This window comes from Haliotis cracherodii, unplaced genomic scaffold (genome assembly GCF_022045235.1).
Source record: "Haliotis cracherodii isolate W230 unplaced genomic scaffold, xgHalCrac1.p SCAF_14, whole genome shotgun sequence".
NCBI lineage: Eukaryota > Metazoa > Mollusca > Gastropoda > Lepetellida > Haliotidae > Haliotis > Haliotis cracherodii.
This window is the reverse complement of record NW_027266269.1, coordinates 17,342,945-17,370,461: the sequence shown is the minus strand read 5'-3', so window position 1 is coordinate 17,370,461 and position 27,517 is coordinate 17,342,945. Positions and strand designations below refer to the sequence as shown.

The following is a 27,517-nucleotide window of genomic DNA, read 5'->3' as shown; positions in this document are numbered from 1 at the left end:
GGTCTTTGATGAAATATTGTTTCTGCAGTCACAGGTCACCCTGAGCTAAACCATTCATAACACGTACTCTCTGGACCGTCAGAGTTGGTCAATCCATGCTGGTCATTTTGAGGCGACTAACGGGACCGGGTGGTCAGGCTCGCTGACGTGGTTGATGCATGTCATCGTATCCAATTTGCGTAAATCGATGCGGCCATTGGTGCTCATAATGTCAATCACTTGACTGCGTGGTCCAGACTTTGATTATTCACTGAACGCAGTCATTTAGCTGGAATATTGCTGATTGCTGATTGTGGCACAATAAACAATAAACACGCTTACCTAGCCCAAACCCCATTCTAAAGGCAAAGTTTTTTTAAAAACTATCAAAGGTCTGCTTCTGTTTCATCTAGGTACATGCAATAAGCAGTATGCATTTCATAATTCTGAATGCTTTTGTTTCTGGAACCATATTTCAATATGAGTAACCGTTCCCTCTCGGTAACAGCTTGTCAGGGATCGAGAGATCCCGTTGCTAGTAGGCCTAGATACTCACGCCGAGTGTAGCGCTCAGTTGTGCGGCTAACAGTACAGGAGGTCACTTCCGGGTGTTGATTTGTTGTGTTCTGGGGAGAGTGTTGCATGTGGCATTTGACACCCCTGCATGCACCACACAACTGACAGATAGTAGTTTTTACTCGGAGTGCACAACATCAGAATGTAACTGCACATTTCACTGCCAACTGTACCAGGAAACGTGTTGTTCAAACTACCAGGAACGTCTTTGTCTGAAGGGTCTCTAGGCTTACTTGTTTATCTACATTTCCGAGGAACTAATAGCAGGATATGCTGTCACTGTTGACGTGGGGATAGCCTAGTGGATTTTATCACAGAGATCTCAAAGAGACTGGCGTTATCGTACGGTAAGACATCAACACTCGTCAGTTCACTGTGAGTTGTATGTTGAACGTGTGGAAACATTTCATTGTTTAGTTCGCAATACCCACTACACAGCACATGAAAGGCTGTGAAAATCAATTGTTGAAGCCATTATAGACTATTCCACTAAAGCTGGTGATGGCAGCGTGTGGCCGCCTAGCTGCCGTCGTTGTTGGACGTAGCTTCACCACGGATGGAAGCGTGTGTGTTGCATTTAGACCACAGCTACATTACGAGTGCATTTGTAAATGACTGATGGTTTATTTATGTCACAAACGCCTTCATATTCCCAGGCAAACTTCACACTTCTTTTGTACTGCCTTCAGATGGTACACGCTAGCATACAGCAACTACTGCCAAGTGAAAACAGTGAAGCTTTATCTTTCTCTCCCTTTCTAACATTATATTCTTTTCACTAACAGTGGAGTTCTACAGAATTTAGTTTTAACTGGATATGTCAAAATCATGATAATGACTATTTAGATGCAATATTGAACTGATACATTTTGACAGAAAGGTGGAAACTAGTAGATGATAATAAAACGTAGGCTTTCAGACCTGTCAGATGAAACAGTAACAATACTAGTGTACTGAAATATGCTTAAAGTTGTCTTTCTGGCTCTGTGTAATTCCGTATGCTGGTTGTTTTATAAAACATCATGCATTACATCCAGATTACATGAATATATTCCGGTGGTTTCACTACCCTGATTGTTTGTATAGCATCATCTATATTTGTGCTTAACAATTTGAGGATATTGCTACATAAACAAGTACTTTAGGTCTTTAACAAAGACATGCTAGGCACTCTTCCTAATATTGGTAATGTTTAGGTTTACTATTATCATGATAATAGGAACTTTGGCATATTCTACCGCTAAAACAGTAACTAGTGAGTGAGTGAGTTAGGTTTAAGGCTGCTTTGAACAGTATTTCAGTTATATCACAGCGTGTCAGCTTGATGTGGGAGGCAAGCCCAAAATGATGGTGGTCTTCATCGTTTACCACTTACTGGTGAAACCCACGAGAATGGGTATGGTGCTGAACTGACCAGGCTGACATTGATCGTCACTCAGCTGTAGGGGAACTCCTACCCATTGAAAATTCATCATGATTCATAGACAACTTCCAACATGTAGACAAAATTCAAGATGGAGTCGTAGACGAAACAAATAAATGGGACTTCAATTTGATTTATTGCGTATGTACACAGTGAATTATTTTGTGGCAAATGTATCTCAAATCTTTAAAAAAATAAATGACAATAAACATGTGATGCATTATCAAGACAAGAGTTCAATAAGCCCCAACTGCGCTCACCACTTACTGAAGGATCGTCTTGTCATTCTCAGCTGGGATATACTCCCAGGATTGTTAATTTCTCTAAGAGTACTTACAGAGGATGCTGCAAAATAAATACTACTACTTACCATATTTTGTATTTTAAGGGCAAGTAATGTGAAAAAAAATGTTTGCAATTTTGTTGGGAATATAAATTTTCCTGTATACCATGGTATACATTTAGTCATTTATTTAAATGTCCAAGTGAAAGTGCTTCGTAATCGGCCTTCAAAACAAACCTATTTGGGGGGGGGGGGGGGGGGCCTAAAGCTACCAGCACAGCAGTAACAACTGTTTTCACTGGCTGATAGGTTTTCTGCATTTATCTATCTGGTGATTATTATGGCGTTATACATACACTGTGTCTGCTATTTCTGTTAATCTTACAAAAATAACAGTATTGTAGACATCGTTCAATGTGTGAAACATTTGATCTTGACATAATTGAAATAACAATTAGCAATCTACAATCTCATTAAAATCAGATCTTAGTTCTCGTTATCACTAAACAAAGATCTGAGGACATCCCATTACGGGTCAAGTCAGAACGGGTCACGTCAGAACACTGTTTGGGTAATAAGACGTCAGCTGCCCCGGGGTAAACATCTGTGTTCAGTGTTGATACTAAGGTGACATCAGTTCTGGATATGGTAATCAAATGGATGAGCAGACAGAATAAGACATGTTATAATAAATCTGAGGCAGAAGCAGGCAGACTGGGCATCGACCCAAACTTCATGATCGTCCAAACTGCAGTGGGACAAACACTGGACCCCGTCTTAACCTCTACTAAGTGGAATGAGGGGCCCCTCCTTGGTGGAATATTTTATTTTGCCTGTCGTTTGTCATCATCTAATTTACTGCTATTTCCATTTTTCAAATGTGATTATTATCATTCAATTCCAATATAGAAAAATGTGTCTACAATTTCACTCACTGTTTTTCTATGAATTCACTGTAAATTGTGTCTACGAGTTGATGGTTTTCTACAAATTCACCTAATCTCATTGTCAAGCGCTGACAAAAACTGCTGTCCTTGGAAAAGCCCTATGATAAACAAACTGGTAACTGAAGGAACTAAGGGATACGAAACTACCAGGATACAAAACTTCTGGAATACGCAACTACCAGGATACGAAGTTACTAGGATACGAAACTACCAGGATACAAAACTTCTGGAATCCGTAACTACCAGGATACGAAATTACTAGGATACGTAACTACTAGGATACGAAACTACTAGGATATAAAACTACTTGGATACAAAACTACTAGGATACGGAACTACTAGGATACAAAACTACTAGGATACAATACTACTTGGACACGGAACTACTTGGATACGAAACTACTAGAATACAAAACTACCAGGATACGAAACTACTAGGATACAAACTACTTGGATACGGAACTACTTGGATACAAAACTACTTGGATACCAAACTACTAGGATACCAAACTACTAGGATACAAAACTGCTTTGATACAAAACTACTAGGATACGGAACTACTTGGATACAAAACTACTTGGATACAAAACTACTTGGATACAAAACTACTAGGATACGGAAAACTACTTGGATGCAAAACTACTTGGATACAAAACTACTAGGATACAAAACTACTTGGATATGAAACTACTAGGATACAAAACTACTTGGATACGAAACTACTAGGATACAAAACAACTAGGATATGGAACTACTTGGATACGAAACTACTAGGATACAAAACTACTTGTATACAAAACTACTTGGATACAAAACTACTTGGAATACTTGGATACAAAACTACTTGGATACGAAACTACTAGGATACGGAACTACTTGGATATGAAACTACTAGGATACAAAACTACTTGGATACGAAACTACTTGGATACAAAACTACTAGGATACGGAAAACTACTTGGATGCAAAACTACTTGGATACAAAACTACTAGGATACAAAACTACTTGGATATGAAACTACTAGGATACAAAACTATTTGGATACAAAACTACTAGGATATGGAACTACTTGGATACAAAACAACTAGGATATGGAACTACTTGGATACAAAACTACTTGGATACAAAACTACTTGGAATACTTGGATACAAAACTACTTGGATACGAAACTACTAGGATACGGAACTACTTGGATATGAAACTACTAGGATACAAAACTACTTGGATACGAAACTACTTGGATACAAAACTACTTGGATTACTTGGATACAAAACTACTTGGATTACTTGGATATAAAACTACTAGGATACAAAACTACTTGGATACGAAACTACTTGGATACAAAACTACTTGGATTACTTGGATACAAAACTACTTGGATTACTTGGATACAGAACTACTTGGATTACTTGGATATGAAACTACTAGGATACAAAACTACTTGGATACAAAACTACTTGGATACGAAACTACTTGGATACGGAACTACTAGGATACGGAACTACTTGGATATGAAACTACTAGGATACGGAACTACATGGATATGAAACTACTAGGATACAAAACTACTTGGATACAAAACTACTTGGATACGAAACTACTTGGATACAAAACTACTTGGATACAAAACTACTAGGATACGAAACTACTTGGATACGAAACTACTTGGATACAAAACTACTTGGATACGAAACTACTTGGATACGAAACTACTTGAATACAAAACTACTTGAATACAAAACTACTTGGATACAAATCTACTTGGATACGAAACTACTAGGATGCGGAACTACTTGGATATGAAACTACTAGGATACAAAACTACTTGGATACGAAACTACTTGGAAAAAAAACTACTTGGATATGAAACTATTTGGATACAAAACTACTAGGATATGAAACTACTAGGATATGAAACTACTAGGATATGAAACTACTTGGATACAAAACTACTTGGATACAAAACTACTTCGATATGAAACTACTTGGATACCAAACTACTTGGATACAAAAATACTTGGATATCAAACTACTTGGATACCAAACTACTTGGATACAAAACTACTTGGATACAAAACTACTAGGATACAAAACTACTAGGATACAAAACTACTTGGATACCAAACTACTAGGATATGAAACTACTAGGATACGAAACTACTAGGATACGGAACTACTTGGATATGAAACTACTTGGATACAAAACTACTAGGATACAAAACTACTTGGATACGAAACTACTTGGATACGAAACTACTAGGATACGGAACTACTTGGATATGAAACTACTAGGATACAAAACTACTAGGATACAAAACTACTAGGATACAAAACTACTAGGATACAAAACTACCAGGATACAAAACTACTAGGATACAAAACTACTAGGATACAAAACTACTAGGATACAAAACTACTTGGATACCAAACTACTAGGATACAAAACTACTTGGATACGAAACTACTTGGATATGAAACTATTTGGATACGAAACTACTAGGATATGAAACTACTAGGATACGAAACTACTTGGATACAAAACTACTTGGATACAAAACTACTTGGATATGAAACTACTTGGATACAAAACTACTTGGATATGAAACTACTTGGATACGAAACTACTAGGATACGGAACTACTTGGATATGAAACTACTAGGATACAAAACTACTTGGATACAAAACTACTTGGATACAAAACTACTTGGATATGAAACTATTTGGATACAAACCTACTAGGATATGAAACTACTAGGATACGAAACTACTTGGATACGAAACTACTTGGATACGAAACTACTTGGATATGAAACTTCTTGGATACAAAACTACTTGGATACAAAACTACTTGGAAACCAAACTACTTGGATACCAAACTACTTGGATTCCAAACTACTTGGATACCAAACTACTTGGATACCAAACTACTAGTACATGAAACTACTAGGATACAGATTACGAGGATATGAAAACAATGACCTGTTACCATCTGTGAACACCATCTGTTTCAATCTGTGAGATTACTTGCCTGAACTTGACTCTAAGCTAAGGTTTCGGAATTTACATATGCCATTTATGTCTTGTATATAGTATTATATTTACTATTTTAGATGAGCTTAGTGACTAGTGGCTAAAGTTGACGATTGGCGTTTTGTTGATGTCTGTTTGCCAAAAGTTTCCCACTAATATGTGATGTGCTTCTGAATGAAGTGGTCCTGATGGTAGTCGGTAACATTAACCTACCGACAGCATACACTGGAGCATGTTTTAGCTTTGTGTAGTGGTAAGTGCACGACATGCATGAGGCCACACTGTGGACAAAGCCTTTATTTGGGGAAAATATTTGCATAATAGCTCTGACTGAAAAAAAACCTTTGCCATGTTTACTATATTAATGGTGTTATGAAAATGATCAAGAAGGTGTCCCTCAGCTCAGCTATTATGATTTCATGATCTGGGGTAATCAAATCAACTTCAGCAACCCTGGGGATGCAAGCCAACCTGAACATTTATAAGCCTGAATACAATAGTGCTGTCATATAGGAACACCTTGTGTATAGTGCTGTCATATAGGAACACCTTGTGTATAGTGCTGACATATAGGAACACCTTGTGTATAGTGCTGTCATGTAGGAACACCTTGTGTATAGTGCTGTCATGTAGGAACACCTTGTGTATAGTGCTGTCATATAGGAACACCTTGTGTATAGTGCTGTCATATAGGAACACCTTGTATATAGTGCTGTCATATAGGAACACCTTGTGTATAGTGCTGTCATATAGGAACACCTTGTGTATAGTGCTGTCATATAGGAACACCTTGTGTATAGTGTTGCCATAGGAACACCTTGTGTATAGTGCTGCCATAGGAACACCTTGTGTATAGTGCTGTCATATAGGAACACCTTGTGTATAGTGCTGTCATATAGGAACACCTTGTGTATAGTGCTGTCATATAGGAACACCTTGTGTATAGTGCTGTCATGTAGGAACACCTTGTGTATAGTGCTGTCATATAGGAACACCCTGTGTATAGTGCTGACATCTAGTAACACCTTGTGTATAGTGCTGTCATATAGGGACACCTTGTGTATAGTGCTGTCATATAGGGACACCCTGTGTATAGTGTTGTCATATATGAACACCCTGTGTATAGTGCTGACATCTAGTAACACCTTGTGTATAGTGCTGTCATATAGGAACACCTTGTGTATAGTGCTGTCATATAGGAACACCTTGTGTATAGTGCTGCCATAGGAACACCTTGTGTATAGTGCTGTCATATAGGAACACCTTGTGTATAGTGCTGTCATATAGGAACACCTTGTGTATAGTGCTGTCATATATGAACACCCTGTGTATAGTGCTGACATCTAGTAACACCTTGTGTAAAGTGCTGCCATATAGGAACACCTTGTGTATAGTGCTGTCATATAGGAACACCTTGTGTATAGTGCTGTCATATATGAACACCCTGTGTATAGTGCTGACATCTAGTAACACCTTGTGTAAAGTGCTGCCATATAGGAACACCTTGTGTATAGTGCTGTCATATAGGAACACCTTGTGTAAAGTGCTGTCATATAGGAACACCTTGTGTATAGTGCTGTCATATAGGAACACCCTGTGTATAGTGCTGTCATGTAGGAACACCTTGTGTATAGTGCTGTCATATAGGAACACCTTGTGTATAGTGCTGTCATATAGGAACACCTTGTGTATAGTGCTGTCATATAGGAACACCTTGTGTATAGTGCTGTCATATAGGAACACCTTGTGTATAGTGCTGTCATGTAGGAACACCTTGTGTATAGTGCTGTCATATAGGAACACCCTGTGTATAGTGCTGTCATAGGAACACCTTGTGTATAGTGCTGTCATATAGGAACACCTTGTGTAAAGTGCTGTCATATAGGAACACCTTGTGTATAGTGCTGTCATATAGGAACACCTTGTGTATAGTGCTGTCAGATAGGAACACCTTGTGTATAGTGCTGTCATATAGGAACACCTTGTGTATAGTGCTGTCATATAGGAACACCTTGTGTATAGTGCTGTCATATAGGAACACCTTGTGTATAGTGCTGTCATATAGGAACACCCTGTGTATAGTGCTGTCATGTAGGAACACCTTGTGTATAGTGCTGTCATATAGGAACACCCTGTGTATAGTGCTGTCATAGGAACACCTTGTGTATAGTGCTGTCATATAGGAACACCTTGTGTATGGTGCTGCCATAGGAACACCTTGTGTATGGTGCTGTCATATATGAACACCCTGTGTATAGTGCTGACATCTAGTAACACCTTGTGTAAAGTGCTGCCATATAGGAACACCTTGTGTATAGTGCTGTCATATATGAACACCCTGTGTATAGTGCTGACATCTAGTAACACCTTGTGTAAAGTGCTGCCATATAGGAACACCTTGTGTATAGTGCTGTCATATAGGAACACCTTGTGTATAGTGCTGTCATATAGGAATACCTTGTGTATAGTGCTGTCATATAGGAACACCTTGTGTATAGTGCTGACATATAGGAACACCTTGTGTATAGTGCTGTCATATAGGAACACCTTGTGTATAGTGCTGTCATATAGGAACACCCTGTGTATAGTGCTGACATCTAGTAACACCTTGTGTATAGTGCTGTCATATAGGAACACCTTGTGTATAGTGCTGTCATATAGGAACACCTTGTGTATAGTGCTGTCATATAGGAACACCTTGTGTATAGTGCTGTCATATAGGAACACCTTGTGTATAGTGCTGACATATAGGAACACCTTGTGTATAGTGCTGTCATATAGGAACACCTTGTGTATAGTGCTGTCATATAGGAACACCTTGTGTATAGTGCTGTCATATAGGAACACCTTGTGTATAGTGCTGTCATGTAGGAACACCTTGTGTATAGTGCTGTCATATAGGAACACCTTGTGTATAGTGCTGTCATATAGGAACACCTTGTGTAAAGTGCTGTCATATAGGAACACCTTGTGTATAGTGCTGTCATATAGGAACACCTTGTGTAAAGTGCTGTCATATAGGAACACCTTGTGTATAGTGCTGTCATATAGGAACACCTTGTGTATAGTGCTGTCATGTAGGAACACCCTGTGTATAGTGCTGTCATATAGGAACACCTTGTGTAAAGTGCTGTCATATAGGAACACCCTGTGTATAGTGCTGTCATATAGGAACACCTTGTGTATAGTGCTGTCATATAGGAACACCTTGTGTATAGTGCTGTCATATAGGAACACCTTGTGTATAGTGCTGTCATATAGGAACACCTTGTGTATAGTGCTGTCATATATGAACACCCTGTGTATAGTGCTGACATCTAGTAACACCTTGTGTATAGTGCTGTCATATAGGAACACCTTGTGTATAGTGCTGTCATATAGGAACACCTTGTGTAAAGTGCTGTCATATAGGAACACCTTGTGTAAAGTGCTGTCATATAGGAACACCTTGTGTATAGTGCTGTCATATAGGAACACCTTGTGTAAAGTGCTGTCATATAGGAACACCCTGTGTATAGTGCTGTCATATAGGAACACCTTGTGTATAGTGCTGTCATATAGGAACACCTTGTGTATAGTGCTGTCATATAGGAACACCCTGTGTATAGTGCTGTCATATAGGAACACCTTGTGTATAGTGCTGTCATATAGGAACACCTTGTGTATAGTGCTGTCTTAAGGAACATCCTCTGTATAGTGCTGTCATATGAGAACACCCGTGAAGAGAATAGGTCTTCAGCAACGGATGCTTGTCGTAAAAGGCGACTATGCTTGACTGGTCCAGTCTTGATTTTTTGAAGACCGCCGTCATATAGCTGGAATATTGCTGAATGCGGTGTAAAACAACAAACCAAACCAAACCCTCTGAATAGTGCAGTCATATAAGAACACCCTCTGAAAACAATAGTGCTGACATATAAGACCACCCTAAATACAATATTGCTGTCATATAAGACCACCCTCTGAATAGTGTTGACATTTATAAGACTACCCTCTAAATACAATAGTGCTGACATATAAGAACACCTGCTAAATAAGGCTGACATTTATGTGACTACCCTCTGAATACAATAGTGCTGACATATAAGAACACCCTCTGAATAGTGCTGACATATAAGACCACCCTCTGAATAAGGCTGACATTTATAAGACTACCCTATGAATACAATAGTGCTGACATATAAGAACACCCTCTAAATAAGGCTGACATTTATAAGACTACCCTCTAGTGGTGTAACGATACGGCGATACAGTATTGTATCCCGATGCACAGCCCACGATACGATGCATTGAATTGGAAAGCATGTATCATGATACATACGATATTTACATAACACAGTTTTATTTACAGTATTTTCTTGAGTATAGTGGGCACTTTTTTTCCAAAAAAAACACAGCTGTGTAGAAGGGGGTGCGCATTATACACGAATTAATGAGTTTTTATCTTTTTACCCCCATGGAAAGACATTACCGTGAGCACGTAACACCGGAAATACCATGTCAACAAATCCATACTGAAGTTTGCAAATTATTCATGTAATTACACTGTCTGACCATAAAAGTGTTCTTTGTATATCTGGACTTATGTTTGTAACTTCCTTTTAATATTGTTTTAATTAATTTGGCGAAATCGTGTATGAAGCGATCGGAAGATCGCACAACTCACCGTTATTAACAGCAACCAGGGTCAGATTACCGCTATTGACGCCTTGAAACAAACTTTAGTTGACAGAGAATGGATACATATATCATAAATTCTTTGATTTGTTAAAAGTGATGTTTGTTTTTCTTGGACAATTCTATGTCAAAACGTAATTCACGCGATCACGTGCACGGGAGTATCAACGGTGACTGGTCAGACTGGTTCCATGTAAAAAATAATACCCGGCAATAGCGATCAGCTGCTTCGCTTAGGGTTATTATTATTTTAAATATGTTTAACAAAAGCTGCATCTGAATTAACAAGATATTGGAATATATTATTCCCGATAAAAAAATAGTTTCAGATACAACTTTTGCCGATCCTTGCATTAAAATCCTGTAAAGTTATATCATTGGGAGTGTCTTGACCGAATCACCGGTAGATTCCAAGAAAACGTGTGTACAGCTGATTGCTGTGTCCGGCTTAGTTTACGAGAAAATACACAAGGTAATCTTAATCCCTGGATATAAAACAATGCCTAGCTGAATAAAAAATACAATTTAAATGGTAAATCAACATGTCTGGTGATTTTTTATCTCAAATTTCTCAAGTTTCTCATCACCCGTTCATTTGCCGGACTTCGCTGAAGGGGTACAGTGTTATTTTTTTCTGCGCATAATATTCAAATTTCTTTTTTCCCAAAATATTGAACCCGCTAGAGGGATGTGCGCATTATACATGGGTGCGCACTATACTCAAGGAAAGTACTTTTAAACATGAAATACGTTTAACAGTTTCAAAGCCAGTTTGTTGCTGACAATTTGCTATAACAGTAAATAAACACCTTATATCTTCTTCAGCTGTACTTGTCACATCTTTTAGAGAGCAGAAAGACATCAACTTGGCTTAGCTTGTACCAGTAAACACTGTATCGTGATACGTATCGTATCGCGACCCTCCCGTATCATTACACCTCTACCCTCTGAATACAATAGTGCTGACAAATAAGAACACCCTCTGAATAGTGCTGACATATAAGACCATCCTCTAAATACAATAGTGCTGTCATAGAAGACCATCCCCTGAATAGTGCTGACATATAAGACCACCATCTAAATAGTGCTGTCATATATAAGACCACCCTCTGAATACAATAGTGCTGACATATAAGACCACCCCCTGAATAGTGCTGACATATAAGACCACCCTCTGAATACAATAGTACTGACATATAAGACCACCCTCTGAATAGTGCTGACATATAAGACCACCCTCTGAATACAATAGTACTGACATATAAGACCACCCTATGAATAGTGCTGACATATATGACCACCCTCTGAATAGTACTGACATATAAGACCACCCTCTGAATAGTGCTGACATATAAGGCCACCCTCTAAATACAATAGTACTGACATATAAGACCACCCCCTGAATAGTGCTGGCATATAAGACCACCCTCTGAATAGTGCTGACATATAAGACCACCCTCTAAATAGTGCTGACAGAAAAGAACATCCCTTGAATCGATTTTGAACCATTGCTACTATCATGTCAACTGGAATTAAGAAGTTGCCTTACAAAAGGTAAACTGTCACATGGGTCTGTTTCTAGCCATCAACACACTTTGTCCTGGTGTGTGCTTCCATACTTATTGGCATGATACATAATCATAGTTATCTTGATAATAAAGGGGAGGGGAGGTGAAATGGGGTTTAACGTTGCATCCAAGATTATTGCCCTTATTATAGTGATGTGCTTGCACGTTGTGTGGCTGCTTGTTCTAGTTGGGACTAATGGCAATTTTATTGTGCTAGCCAACTGAGATACCATGCTGCAGTTTAACATGAATATCCGAATCAAACACTGTATACTGACTCTGAGCTGATCAGTCTTTGTTTTAGCCCCTTGATGCCAGGGGCTAGGCAGGGTAACAACAAGTACCTTCTTTTAAGATATTTTGGTATGGCATGGACAGGGTTCGAACTCTGGACCTTCCGCTCACTGGATGGACACTCTACCACTAGACTACGGAGGTGGTCCTGATAATTTAAAACTACAGTGGACATTTGCATTTGCAAATATACTAGCTGGGTTTTCCTAAAGAATTACCACGATACATGAAATATTCCTTAAGTGTTGGTCTGTGTTAGTACAGTCTACAGCTCATAATCTATTGCCCTCAAAACTGACTTTCACTGGTTCATTTTTAGCTGATAACTTGATGCACTGTTCTAAGCATCATTTTGGGGAATCATAGCATATATACTTTTTAGATTATCTGTATTTAAATCATTTTAAAGTTGATGCATTGCGTGCTGGGAGAAAACATCAAGTAACTAACACTGACAAATTTAATTGTTCATATGCAGAAGTAAACAACAACTTTCTATATATAGACTCGCATAGTGTTTAGTCAACATGACACCACTAGGATTAAGTGCAGTTTGACAGGCACATTAAGTGTTAGCTATCACTTCCTGACAATATACTATACATAGTGTGTTTCCTGCAATCCAGTGACTTTCCATGGCAACGACTTTGACTTTGACTGAAAATGGTGGTAGTGCTCATTTCCGTAGCAGATCTTGAAAAAAGTACTATATTTCTTCACCAAACTTGGCACATAGATAGGTCTAGTGGAAAACTGGTGTCTTTTGATACTTTGGGATTTTCTAAAAAAAAAAACATTTCTAGTTTCGACTTTGACGTTTACTGAAAATGGCGGTTGTCCTTGTTTCCGGAGCAGATCTTGAAAACCGTACAATATTTCTTCACCAAACTTGGCACATTAAGTAGGTCTAGTGGTAAACTGGTGCCTTTTGATACTTTGGGATTTTTAAAAGAATTATTATTTTGAGTTTCCCTGGCAACGACTTTGACTTAGACTGAAAATGGCGGTAGTCCTTGTTTCCGGAGCAGATCTTGAAAACCATACAATATTCTGTCATGGTTGAAAGAAAACAGGAACTTTAGCATGGGGCCTCACAACCCACAAGTCACAAGGTAGCACCATTGAGCAGATGATTGGGAACATGACAATTGCACAAGGAAGTAAATTTAAAGCCCAGCCTGGTCATGTGTATACGATGCTCAGTAGGGTCAAATCAAAGAAAGGCCTAAAACTTGTAGGTTTTGATGAACACAAAATTGTAGTAAACAAAAAGCATTGGATGAGATGACTAGATTGTGGAATGAAAGACTGTTCACCTGGACACACCTTGTAGAGAACAGTCATGGTGATGGACTCAAGGTGGCTCACTTGAATGTTCGATCCCTCAGTGTTCATTTCGAAAATGTGAAGAAGGACAAGTTTGTTGGTGTGCTTGATGTTTTGTGTTTCACAGAAACACACATCTATATTTACAGTGAAAAAGACCTGCCAGGATATCAAGTCTATCCAGGAGACACAACACATGGTACATGTATTACTGTGTATGTTTCAACAAGTTTCAAGAACAGTGTCCAGCTATCTGATGTAATGTCATCTCACAGTATTGAATACATTTCCTTTCTTGTTGGCAAGTTCTGCATTGCTTGTGTGTATGTTCCTCCAAAAGTGTCATGGACACGGTTGTCACATTCACTAACTTGATGCAGAAACTTTAGGATCTCTCCAAGCAGCATGAATGTGAACATGACTTGGTTACTGGGGATTTCAACTGTGTTCTGAGTGAAAACTGACTCAACTCATTCACTCTCCAACTCACTGTCTTGGAGCTACACTGGACTTGTTGTTTACTGATCATGCCAGTGCTGTATCAATCCAAACTCCAGTCTACTACTCAGATCATCAGATGATTGGTGTTGTACTTCTCAGTATACCTCATGGTGACCCCTGCTTTCATTGATCGCACAGTAAAGTAGGAACTCCCTTACTTCTCTGATTATTGTTTAAGTAATAACACAACTCATTACAAATACAACAGCTCTATAAACACTGCCTCCTGTCCTGTGTATATTCTTGTCAACCATAGTCTGTACTTCACTTGCTTGATAACAGTATTTGAACCTACACCAAAACGTCGCTCCTAATTGTAATAAAGAAGTTGTTCGTCCATATGTCTCATCCTTATTCATTACAAATACAGTAACATATTCTATCATAAACTGCAGATGGCAAAACAACACCAGTAATAACTTTTTTAGCGCTACAATTAGGACATTTACAAAAAGGTCCAGTGAACGTAGTTCACAGGAGGTAGTGCATTGCACAAAACATGTCACATTGTCGGGGGATATGAGTACGGGATACGAAGGATTGTATAGACAGGCGAGACCAGTGAAGCATCAAACAGGGCTTTGTGAGATGTTTAGCTCCATGGCAAGTCATTGTTAGTGCTATAGGCATGGTTGTGACACAGGAAATCATAATTATTGCTAGGTACTTTTATTTGTGTATAATTACAAATTCATGTGGACTGTCCAAGTTCTGGCCAGTAAACCATGGTAAACTGCTGTCTTGACTTTCTCTTTTATTTCGCATGATGCTCTAGAATTGGTTATTCCTTTCAGCAGATCATTAATTGTTTTGACCTTCCTGATCGATCAGTGGACCGATTATTGGATCAATCACTCCAGCACTATGTGTTAGGCGTTCAGTCTTTGTAGAGCAATCAATGCATTTGGCGATCAGTCATTGTGAGTCAGTGAATGTACTGTATGAGGCCATGTATTAGGCAAGTTTTTCTTACCTAGAATTAGGGGGGTTTCAAAGGGGTTTCGTCCCATACACAGGGTTGAAGAGTCCATACTGAAATACACAAATTAGTCTAGTGGTAGGCATAACACTGACTGGTTATAGAAAATGTTCATTGTACATCTGAACTTCTGTTTGTAACCTATTTTACTCAAAATTTCATTCATTATTGTTTACATTAATTTCAACGAAATCCTGTGTCAAGTGATGGGGAGGTTGCACAACTCACAGTTATTTACAGCAACCTTGGTAAGATTACCACTATTGACACCTTGAAACTTACTTTAGTTGACAGAGAATGAATACATATATCATAAAGGCCATACCTTGACTTGTTAAAAGTTATATTTGTTGTAGTTTGACTGTTATATGTCAGCATAAAGTTTACGCGATTGAGAGCCTTGACAGTTATGGTCAAATTGTTCCATAAATAAAAAATATCTGGCAATAGCAATCAGCTCTACCAAAATGCTACGCATATGGTTATTATTATTTCAAATATATGTAGTAAAGCTGCAACTAAATTAACACAATATTGGAAATTGATATTCCTGATAACATAATCCTGTAATAGCTGATTGCTGTTTCAGGCTTATGTTACAAGAAAATATAGTAATCTTAATCTCTGCATATAAAACAATGCCTAGCAGAGCAGGAAATACAATTTACCTGTTCTATCAGTCGTTATCACCTGTTCGTTTACCTGATTTTGCTGAAGAGATATGAAGTAATCTTAATCTCTGCATATAAAACAATGCCTAGCAGAGCAGAAATTACAATATACCTGTTCTATCATTCGTTATCACCTGTTTGTTTACCTGATTTTGCTGAAGAGATATGATGTAATTTGTTTCTGCATATAATACCTGAATTCGTATTAAAACACAACGGAAGACAAACACATTTTTATTGCAAATATAGGAATTGTGTGGGCTATGGTGTTGTGCTTCATTCTGGATTACTTATAGACCGGGTATATAAATTAGCATAGAGTTTGAAGTCTTTTACAGGGCGTCGTCTTATGGGCGGGCTGCTTTCTAGACAGCGACATACAGTATTGTGTTTAGGCATTCAACATGTTTGATATTTTGTCTTTGTCCAAGTACAGTTTGGCCCAGTGTCTCATTCAGATTGTTGTGATATATTCCAGACCTGCAATCTCTTCTGTAGTATTTGTAAGACCTGATATCTACATGATCTACAGTACTTGTGTCTGTTCACAGATCTGCACACTTGTGTCTGTTCACAGATTTGCACACTTGTGTCTGTTCACAGATCTGCACACTTGTGTCTGTTCACAGATCTGCACACTTGTGTCTGTTCACAGATGTGCACACTTGTGTCTGTTCACAGAGCTGCACACTTGTGTCTGTTCACAGATCTGCACACTTGTGTCTGTTCACAGATCTGCACACTTGTGTCTGTTCACAGATCTGCCCACTTGTGTCTGTTCACAGATCTGCACACTTGTGTCTGTTCACAGATGTGCACACTTGTGTCTGTTCACAGAGCTGCACACTTGTGTCTGTTCACAGAGCTGCACACTTGTGTCTGTTCACAGATGTGCACACTTGTGTCTGTTCACAGATTTGCACTCTTGTGTCTGTTCACAGATCTGCACACTTGTGTCTGTTCACAGATCTGCGCACTTGTGTCTGTTCACAGAGCTGCACACTTGTGTCTGTTCACAGATGTGCACACTTGTGTCTGTTCACAGATCTGCACACTTGTGTCTGTTCACAGATCTGCACACTTGTGTCTGTTCACAGATGTGCACACTTGTGTCTGTTCACAGATGTGCACTCTTGTGTCTGTTCACAGATTTGCACACTTGTGTCTGTTCACAGATGTGCACACTTGTGTCTGTTCACAGATGTGCACACTTGTGTCTGTTCACAGATCTGCGCACTTGTGTCTGTTCACAGATGTGCACACTTGTGTCTGTTCACAGATGTGCACACTTGTGTCTGTTCACAGATGTGCACACTTGTGTCTGTTCACAGATCTGCACACTTGTGTCTGTTCACAGATGTGCACACTTGTGTCTGTTCACAGATGTGCACACTTGTGTCTGTTCACAGAGCTGCACACTTGTGTCTGTTCACAGATCTGCACACTTGTGTCTGTTCACAGATCTGCACACTTGTGTCTGTTCACAGATCTGCACACTTGTGTCTGTTCACAGATCTGCGCACTTGTGTCTGTTCACAGATCTGTGCACTTGTGTCTGTTCACAGATCTGCACTCTTGTGTCTGTTCACAGATCTGCACTCTTGTGTCTGTTCACAGATTTGCATACTTATTCCTAGTCAGAGATCTGCATACTTGTTCCTAGTCAGAGATCTGCATACTTGTTTCTAGTCAGAGATCTGCATACTTGTTCCTAGTGAGAGATCTGCATACTTGTTTCCAGCCAGAGCCCTGCATATTTGTTTCTAGTAAGAGATTTGCGTACTTGTTTCTAGTCAGAGATCTGCATACTTGTGTCTGTTCACAGATGTGCACACTTGTGTCTGTTCACAGATGTGCACACTTGTGTCTGTTCACAGATCTGCACACTTGTGTCTGTTCACAGATCTACACACTTGTGTCTGTTCACAGATCTGCACACTTGTGTCTGTTCACAGATCTGCGCACTTGTGTCTGTTCACAGATCTGTGCACTTGTGTCTGTTCACAGATCTGCACTCTTGTGTCTGTTCACAGATCTGCACTCTTGTGTCTGTTCACAGATTTGCATACTTATTCCTAGTCAGAGATCTGCATACTTGTTCCTAGTCAGAGATCTGCATACTTGTTTCTAGTCAGAGATCTGCATACTTGTTCCTAGTGAGAGATCTGCATACTTGTTTCCAGCCAGAGCCCTGCATATTTGTTTCTAGTAAGAGATTTGCGTACTTGTTTCTAGTCAGAGATCTGCATACTTGTTCCTAGTGAGAGATCTGCATACTTGTTTCTAGTAAGAGATCTGCATACTTGTTTCCAGCCAGAGGCCTGCATATTTGTTTCTAGTAAGAGATTTGCATACTTGTTCCTAGTCAGTGAGTGAGTGAGTATGGTTTTACGCCGCTTTTAGCAATATTCCAGCAATATCACGGCGGGGAACACCAGAAATGGGCTTCACACATTGTACCCATGTCGGGAATCGAACCCGGGTCTTCGGCGTGACGAGTGAATGCGTTTACCGCTAGGTTACCCGACTGCCCCTGTTCCTAGTCAGAGATCTGCATACTTGTCGGTAAATATAAGTCAGAGATTTGCATATTTGTGTCTGATCCGAGATCTGCCTATTTGTGTCTGATCCGAGATCTGCCTATTTGTGTCTGATCCGAGATCTGCATACTTGTGTCTGATCAGAGATCTGCATACTTGTGTCTGATCAAAGATCTGCATAGTTGTCCCTTATAAGTCTGAGATTTGCATACTTGTTCCTAGTCAGAGATCTGCATACTTGTGTCTGATCCAAGATCTGCATACTTGTTGGTAAATATAAGTCAGAGATTTGCATATTTGTGTCTGATCTGAGATCTGCATACTTATGTCTGATCTGAAATCTGCATACTTGTGTCTGATCCAAGATCTGCGTACTTGTGTCTGATCCGAGATCTGCCTATTTGTGTCTGATCCGAGATCTGCATACTTGTGTCTGACCAGAGATCTGCATACTTGTGTCTGATCAGAGATCTGCATAGTTGTCCCTTATAAGTCTGAGATTTGCATACTTGTTCCTAGTCAGAGATCTGCATACTTGTGTCTGATCCAAGATCTGCATACTTGTTGGTAAATATAAGTCAGAGATTTTCATATTTGTGTCTGATCCCAGATCTGCATACTTGTGTCTGATCTGAGATCTGCATACTTGTGTCTGATCCGAGATCTGCATACTTGTGTCTGATCTGATATCTGCATACTTGTTGGTAAATATAAGTCAGAGATTTGCATATTTGTGTCTGATCCGAGATCTGCATACTTGTGTCTGATCCGAGATCTGCATACTTGTGTCTGATCTGAGATCTGCATACTTGTGTCTCGAGATCTGCATACTTGTGTCTGATCCAAGATCTGCATATTTGTGTCTGATCTGAGATCTGCATATTTGTGTCTGATCCGAGATCTGCATACTTGTTGGTAAATATAAGTCAGAGATTTGCATATTTGTGTCTGATCTGAGATCTGCATACTTGTGTCTGATCCGAGATCTGCATACTTGTGTCTGATCCGAGATCTGCATACTTGTGTCTGATCAGAGATCTGCATACTTGTGTCTGATCAGAGATCTGCATACTTGCGTATGATCCGAGATCTGCATACTTGTGTCTGATCCGAGATATGCATACTTGTTTCTTGTCAGAGATCACCAGTATACTGGTATAACAGATCCCCACGCAACCTTTATTGAATGTACAGACAAGCCATGGGTTGGCCTCTTGTTGGTTATCTTGTACTAATGTATAGGTGTAATGAAGGATGAAAACCACACAGCAGGCTGATAGCGGACATGAAATTAATGAGATGACCATGAGAGGAATGTGAGCAATGATACAACACTAATTACCAGTAGAGCAGTGTCCATTGCAGATGCCTGGAAATACAGTGCAGTCTGAGCCAGGCGATACCCATGTCACACTTGCTATCTCCCAGGACCAGAATACACACAGACACACTGTTCCTCCTGATGCTGGGAGGGCCGGAGTGTCAGCTAATGAGGGGACACAGCATACTTATCTCCTGCACACGTGTCACTGTCTGGGGCCGTGTGATAACGTGCTCCTGCACACTGGACGGAGGTGCCTGCTGCACCACGATGTGTTCACACCTGGCTACATGCGCAATACACCTTGTACAGCTTGTGTCATCTTACCAGGCAGTCCTACTGGGCTGAACATCTATATATACTATCATGGGCATTAAATATGTACATCATTTTTGTAATGATGCTATATATATATACAAAAAAACAACTGTTAGAAAACCTTTAATGGTAGTTATTCATAAAATATACTTTAAAGGGGCACTGATCTAACATGTCTAAAGCAATTCCCTGGGACTGGTTGTTGCCTTTGTTATTGTTTTTTCCCCGTGAGTACCCGGATGATACGCAACGCAACTGAGCGTGACCAGAAACTGGGCTACCGTCTGCAAGGACAGCTAAATATACTTGGAGGCATTTTTGAACACTGATTGGTAAACCGTGATCTATAAAGATTTTGACAAAGGGCGCAAGTTAATAAATTTCTTCAGCCTAAACAGACAAAACGAACGACGTAAGGTATTTTTTAATAATAAAAATAAATTATCCATGCAATGAAAGCATTTTCGGATTTCGGATTGCGTCAATAATACGATTACTACTCCCTTGTGATCCATGTTTTCTGGTATAACCCTACACTTGTGTATTTGTCGTCATTCACTTAATGCTCAGATAATGAATTTATTACAGGTATAATTAGTGGTAGCTCCACTCAGATTACCTGATAAAGGTTCCCATTTGGAATTTATTGTGTCTGGGGTAATTATTCAATCTAAATCCAGGTTTGAAGTGAGGTGAAATGTGTGTTATGTAACATGCACGTGGCAGCCCAGCAAGAGATGAATGATCAGTTGATTTACTTTTTTTGTAAATTAGCGGATCATTGCTAGCCATCAAAGGATCAACAGAAAATATGTTGATTGATTAATCACTGTTATCTTGCACAGTGGATATGTCAAAAGTAAGTGTTTACATGGGTAGGTTTACTAAAACAAAGGTAATACGCTTATATCATGGCGTGAAGTGCCGTTGTAAAAACAACATACTTTGTTCAAAGAGTTTACCGATAATACGTTGATTGATTGCTCATTGTTATCAAACTCAATGGATATTTTTAGGAACCGTGGACGTTATGAAAATAGTTGTCACGTGGGCTTTCTCAGCCGACCTTTGAGACTTGACACCTATGTGAAACACTTGAAACAATCTAAGTGATCATTTGAGAAACAATCACGGGTTATAATATCCCAAAACAATATATATATTATAAAATATTTGATTGTTACAGAGACATGTGACGTGGAATAAGTACAGCTGCAGACGGGTGGGATATTGTTCCTTTGAGTGGATATTCACTGATACATTCCTTGAACAAGGAAGCTGCCTAAAATTATACACATAAATTTGGTAGGTTGTAATTACGATATTTGCACTTTGTTTTTATTCATTTGCTGTACATGTAGCATGAACAGATTCATTTTTGTTCCTCTACGCATTGGTTGGGAAATTCTTCAATGCGCGATCGATAGATGTTGTTTTCAAAAGTCTTTTCCTTTGAAAAATGTGTAAATATTTCAGTCATTATGACTGAAAAATCTGTTCATTTATTTAACAGATTGACTAAAAATGCTTAAGAAAATCAAAAGGGCCTAAAAACATCACAATACATTATTATGTAGGATTAGAAGTCAAACAATATAGAAATGTACTTTTCATCGTAACATTTTCAGTCTCTTGGTGAGGATAGTAAACATTAAAATGTTTGGAATTAGTTGTCATAATAATACAGATGGACATATGTTTCACTCAATTTGTAAAATAACTGAATATTCAGGCGTTTAATAACTTTCCTCAGTGAAAATTTTGCACATTTTGACTAAAAATATAAACACGCTAAAATAAGCAATACTCAGGTGAAATATTTACTTTGTCTTGCAAGTCAAAATAGTGTAAACGAAAATCGCACAATTACCAAGCAAGTGACTTATCAAAACTTCGTCACCATTACCGATGCTACCCACAAAGATACCTATACATTTCCTGATTATTTCCCAATCTGTATTTCATTTTGTTGATCAATGTGACCATACGCCCTTATACTATCAATAAAAGTGACAAATACGCTTACGAACTGCGCAGCACAGGTCGCGAAATAGTCTAGGTTTCTGCTATACATCCGGGTACTCACGGGGAAAAAACAATAACAAAGGCAACAACCAGTCCCGGGGAGTTGCTTTAGATCAGAGCCCCTTTAATACATAAAATATCAAATATAATATCATTGCAATGTTCTAAATCACCTAATTATTAAACCATAAATACTCTGTCACGTAAACCAAAACATTCAATAATAATCTCTATTGAAATAATGTTAATCTAAATGCCATGTAAGCTATGACTTAATTTGGGTGTCTAAGTAATCAATGTAAACAAATCTTAATCCCCATTATCCAACTAAATAAACATAACCCTAAAATAACATTGTCTCTACCACTAAATTAACTCTGTATTAAAGAAAAAGTATTGAAACCATGTGCATTTTATGAAAGGCAAGTTTTCTTATATGGCCCGTCACGATGTGAAAGGTTTTTGGAAATATTTTAAAGATAAACCAGGCCCTAGCTCCAAGATATCTCATTTGATTAACTTTATAATTACTTTAAAGACATTAATAGTGCTACAGATGAAAGTGACTGTTTTGTAACACAGCCAAACAACATGAATAATGATTTCAACAAAAGCTTTGACACTAAAGAATTAGAAGAAGCAATTAATGAACTTAAAAATAAGAAAGCATCAGGTATAGACATGATTGAAAATGAATATATTATTTCAACCAAATCTATTCTTTTAAAATTGTATTGCGAACTGTTTAATCTAATTTAATGGGAATGATCAAACCAATTTATAAGAAAACGGAGGATGTTTCCAAACCAGAAAACTATAGACCAATAACCATTTTATCCTGCCTAGGGAAATTGTTTACAAGTGTTATTAATCTGCGTTTAACACGTTATGTTGAAAGTAATGAAATACTATCTGAACCTCAAGCCGGATTCCGTAAAGGATACTCTACTGTAGATAATGTCTACGTTTTGAATAGTATCATTGAACTATTGAAATATTCAGGTAAAAAATTATTTAGTGTTTTTGTCGATTTTCAAAAAGCCTTTGATAATGTGTGGAGGAATGGACTGTGGCTTAAACTTGTAAGCTATGGTATTTTAGGAAAATTATTTACTCTTATAAGGAATATGTACAATGATATTAAGTCATGTATTTGTCTAAACTGTGATAATGGTGTCCGTCAAGGAGAAAATCTGTCGCCATTGTTATTTGCTATTTTTTTTAACAACATAGAAACCTATTTGCAATCTAATAATTGTGATGGTATCAACATTGGTACACTTAAACTTTTCCTTCTTTTATACGCTGATGATACGGTGCTCTTTGCTGAATCCCCTGAAGGTCTACAGCACTGTTTAGATCATTTCTAGAAATACTTCACTGAATGGAAACTCAAGATAAATATGCGAAAAACAAAGGTTATTATCTTTGACACTTCTGCAATTATTCTGGGTAAGAAAAAGTATGTTTTTAAAATTCATTATGTTGAACTAGATAATTGCGATTGTTACACTTATCTAGGTATAAAGTTTCACATGAACCGAAAATTTAACCAAGCCATAATATCTCTTAAGGAACAAGGACTTAAAGCTATGTATTATTTGTTATCCAAAGCTAGAAACTTAAATCTACCGTTAGATTGTTTATTTATTGCATTCAACCACATGGTTGTCCCAATTTTTCTATACTGTTGTGAAGTCTGGGGTTTTACAGACTTTTCTATCATTGAAAATGTCCACAAGTTATTTTTAAAATTATGTTTAAGATTACGTAAGAGCACACCCACTCATATGCTAAATGGCGAGACAGGTCGCCTACCACTCGATATTATTGTTAAAAAACAAGTATTGGCCTTTTGGTGCAACCTGATATTGTCACAAAATGTAAATAAGCTCTCTGTTGTCATGTATAAGACTTAATATCAAAAACACTGTAATAACACTTTTCATTCACCGTGGTTGTTACATGTCAAAAACATTCTGGATAGCTGTGGTTTACGCTATGTTTGGCACAATCAGACAGTAAACAGTAAAGAGTTATTATTAAATCTAGTAGAACACAGGTTAAAGGACCATTTTCTTCAAAATTGGCACAGTGCCCAAACGGCATCATCAAAAGGTTTATTTTACAGTTGTATAAAACCCAACTTTAGTCTAGAACAATATTTATCTTATAGTGTAAATATCTCCATTCCCTTGCTAAAATTTCGAACAACTAATCATTTTCTACCCGTAGAAACAGGGAGGTGGAAAAATATACCATTTGGGAGACGACTTTGTCATTAATGCAATTCCTCTGTGGGAGATGAATACCACTACCTGCTCAAATGTCCATATTTTAATAATGAACGAGAAGAATATCTCCAAGAATATTACTTTACTTATCCAAACTATTATAAGCTTCAACAGTTAATGACTTGCCCAAAGATTTCAACTGTAAGAAAATTGAGTAAATTTATCCATTGTATATTTAATGCTGTAAACATATATCAACAGCCTCTGTAATATATTTGCTACATATTGTAACTGTACACCATGTACCGCTGTGAGCGGTCTTATTGGAATAAACGATGATGATGAATAAGTCTAGACAGCACCCTAATTGCCTAGAGCTAATCATCTAAAACAATAGATGTCACCTGCCAAAGGATACACATCTTGATACTGAATACTCCGACACTCTTTATAAACCGGCACCTCAGTACTCCGACACTCTCTATAAACCAGCATCTCAGTACTTCGCCTTTCTCTATAAACCAGTACCTCAGTACCCAGACACTGTCTATAAACCGGCATCTAAGTACTGTGACACTCTGTAAACCGGCATTTGAGTACTGTGACACTCTCAATAAACCGACATCTGAGTACTGTGACACTCTCAATAAACCGGCATCTCAGTACTCTGCCTTTCTCTATAAACCGGCATCTCAGTACTCCAACACTCTCAATAAACCGACATCTGAGTACTGTGACTCTCTCAATAAACCGGCATCTCAGTACTCCGACACTCTCTATAAACCGGCATCTCAGTACTCTGCCTTTCTCTATAAACGGCACTTCAGTTCTCCGACGCTCTTTATAAACCAGCATCTGAAAACTCCAACACTCTCTATAAACCGACATCTCAGTTCTGTGACACTCTCTATAAACTGGCACCCCAGTAGTACCGACGCTCTCTATAATATAGCACCTCAGTATTCCGACTCTTTCTTGTATACCGACATCTCAGTACTCGGACACTCTCTATAAACCGGCATCTGAGTATCCATTCTATCTATAAATCAGTACCTCAGTACTGTGATACTCTTTATAAACCGGCATCTGAGTACTGTGACTCTCTCTATGAACTGGCATCTGAGTACTGTGACACTCTCTATAAACCGGCATCTGAGTACTCCGTTCTCTCTATAAACCGTCATCTCAGTACCGTGACACTCTCTATAAAGCCACATCTGAGTACTGTGACACTCTCTATAAACCGGCATCTGAGTACTGTGACATTCTCTATAAACCGGCATCTGAGTACTCCGTTCTCTCTAAACCGGCATCTGAGTACTGTGACTCTCTCTATGAACCGGCATCTAAGTACTGTGATACTCTTTATAAACCGGCATCTGAGTCCTGTGACTCTCTCTATAAACCGGCATCTAAGTACTGTGATACTCTCTATAAACCGGCATCTGAGTACTGTGACTCTCTCTATGAACCGGCATCTAAGTACTGTGATACTCTTTATAAACCGGCATCTGAGTCCTGTGACTCTCTCTATAAACCGGCATCTAAGTACTGTGATACTCTCTATAAACCGGCATCTGAGTCCTGTGACTCTCTCTATAAACCGGCATCTCAGTACTATAACACTCTCTATAAACCGGCCTCTGAGTACTGTGACTCTCTCTATAAACCGGCATCTGAGTACTCCGTTCTCTCTATAAACCGTCATCTCAGTACCGTGACACTCTCTATAAACAGACATCTGAGTACTGTGACACTCTCTATAAACCGGCATCTGAGTACTGTGACATTCTCTATAAACCGGCATCTGAGTTCTCCGTTCTCTCTATAAACCGGCATCTGAGTACTGTGACTCTCTCTATAAAGCCACATCTGAGTACTGTGACTCTCTCTATGAACCGGCATCTAAGTACTGTGATACTCTTTATAAACCGGCATCTGATCACTGTGACACTGTCTAAAAACCGGCATCTGAGTACTGTGACATTCTCTATAAACCGGCATCTGAGTACTGTGACTCTCTCTATGAACCGGCATCTGAGTACTGTGAAACTCTCTATAAACCGGCATCTGAGTACTGTGACATTCTCTATAAACCGGCATCTGAGTACTCCGTTCTCTCTATAAACCGGCATCTGAGTACTGTGACACTCTCTATAAACCGGCATCCAGTACTGTGACACTCTCTATTTACCGGCATCCAGTACTGTGACCCTCTCTATAAACGGGCATCTCAGTACTGTGACACTCTGTATAAACCGGCATCTCAGTACTGTGAGACTCTGTATAAACAGACATCTGAGTACTGTGACACTCTCTATAAACCGGCATCTGAGTACTGTGACATTCTCTATAAACCGGCATCTGAGTTCTCTGTTCTCTCTATAAACCGGCATCTGAGTACTGTGACTCTCTCTATAAACAGGCATCTGAGTACTGTGACTCTCTCTATGAACCGGCATCTAAGTACTGTGATACTCTTTATAAACCGGCATCTGATCACTGTGACACTGTCTATAAACCGGCATCTGAGTACTGTGACATTCTCTATAAACCGGCATCTGAGTACTGTGACTCTCTCTATAAACCAGCATCTGAGTACTGTGACTCTCTCTATAAACCGGCATCTGAGTACTGTGACACTCTCTATAAACCAGTACCTCAGTACTGTGACACTCTCTATAAACCGGCATCTGGGTACTCCGACACTCTCTATAAACCAGCATCTAAGGTCTCTGGCAGTCTCTATTAATAGGCATCTGATGAAAGTTCTACCAAATGCATTTGTATTGACTGTTAGATATTGAAACATCACTCTAA

The 27,517-nt window shown here is 38.7% G+C and overlaps 1 protein-coding gene across 5 annotated transcripts in view; it reads left to right on the top strand.

Moving 5' to 3' along the window:
• Positions 1 to 572: 572 nt before the first annotated feature.
• Positions 573 to 27,517, top strand: part of LOC139461041 (sodium-dependent proline transporter-like) — a 97,784-nt gene continuing 70,839 nt past the window's right edge. For all 5 annotated transcript variants that reach the window (XR_011652868.1, XR_011652867.1, XR_011652866.1 and 2 more), the window contains exon 1: positions 573 to 902. The gene's annotated coding sequence lies outside the window, so the exon portion shown is untranslated. The remainder of the gene's footprint in view (positions 903 to 27,517) is intronic.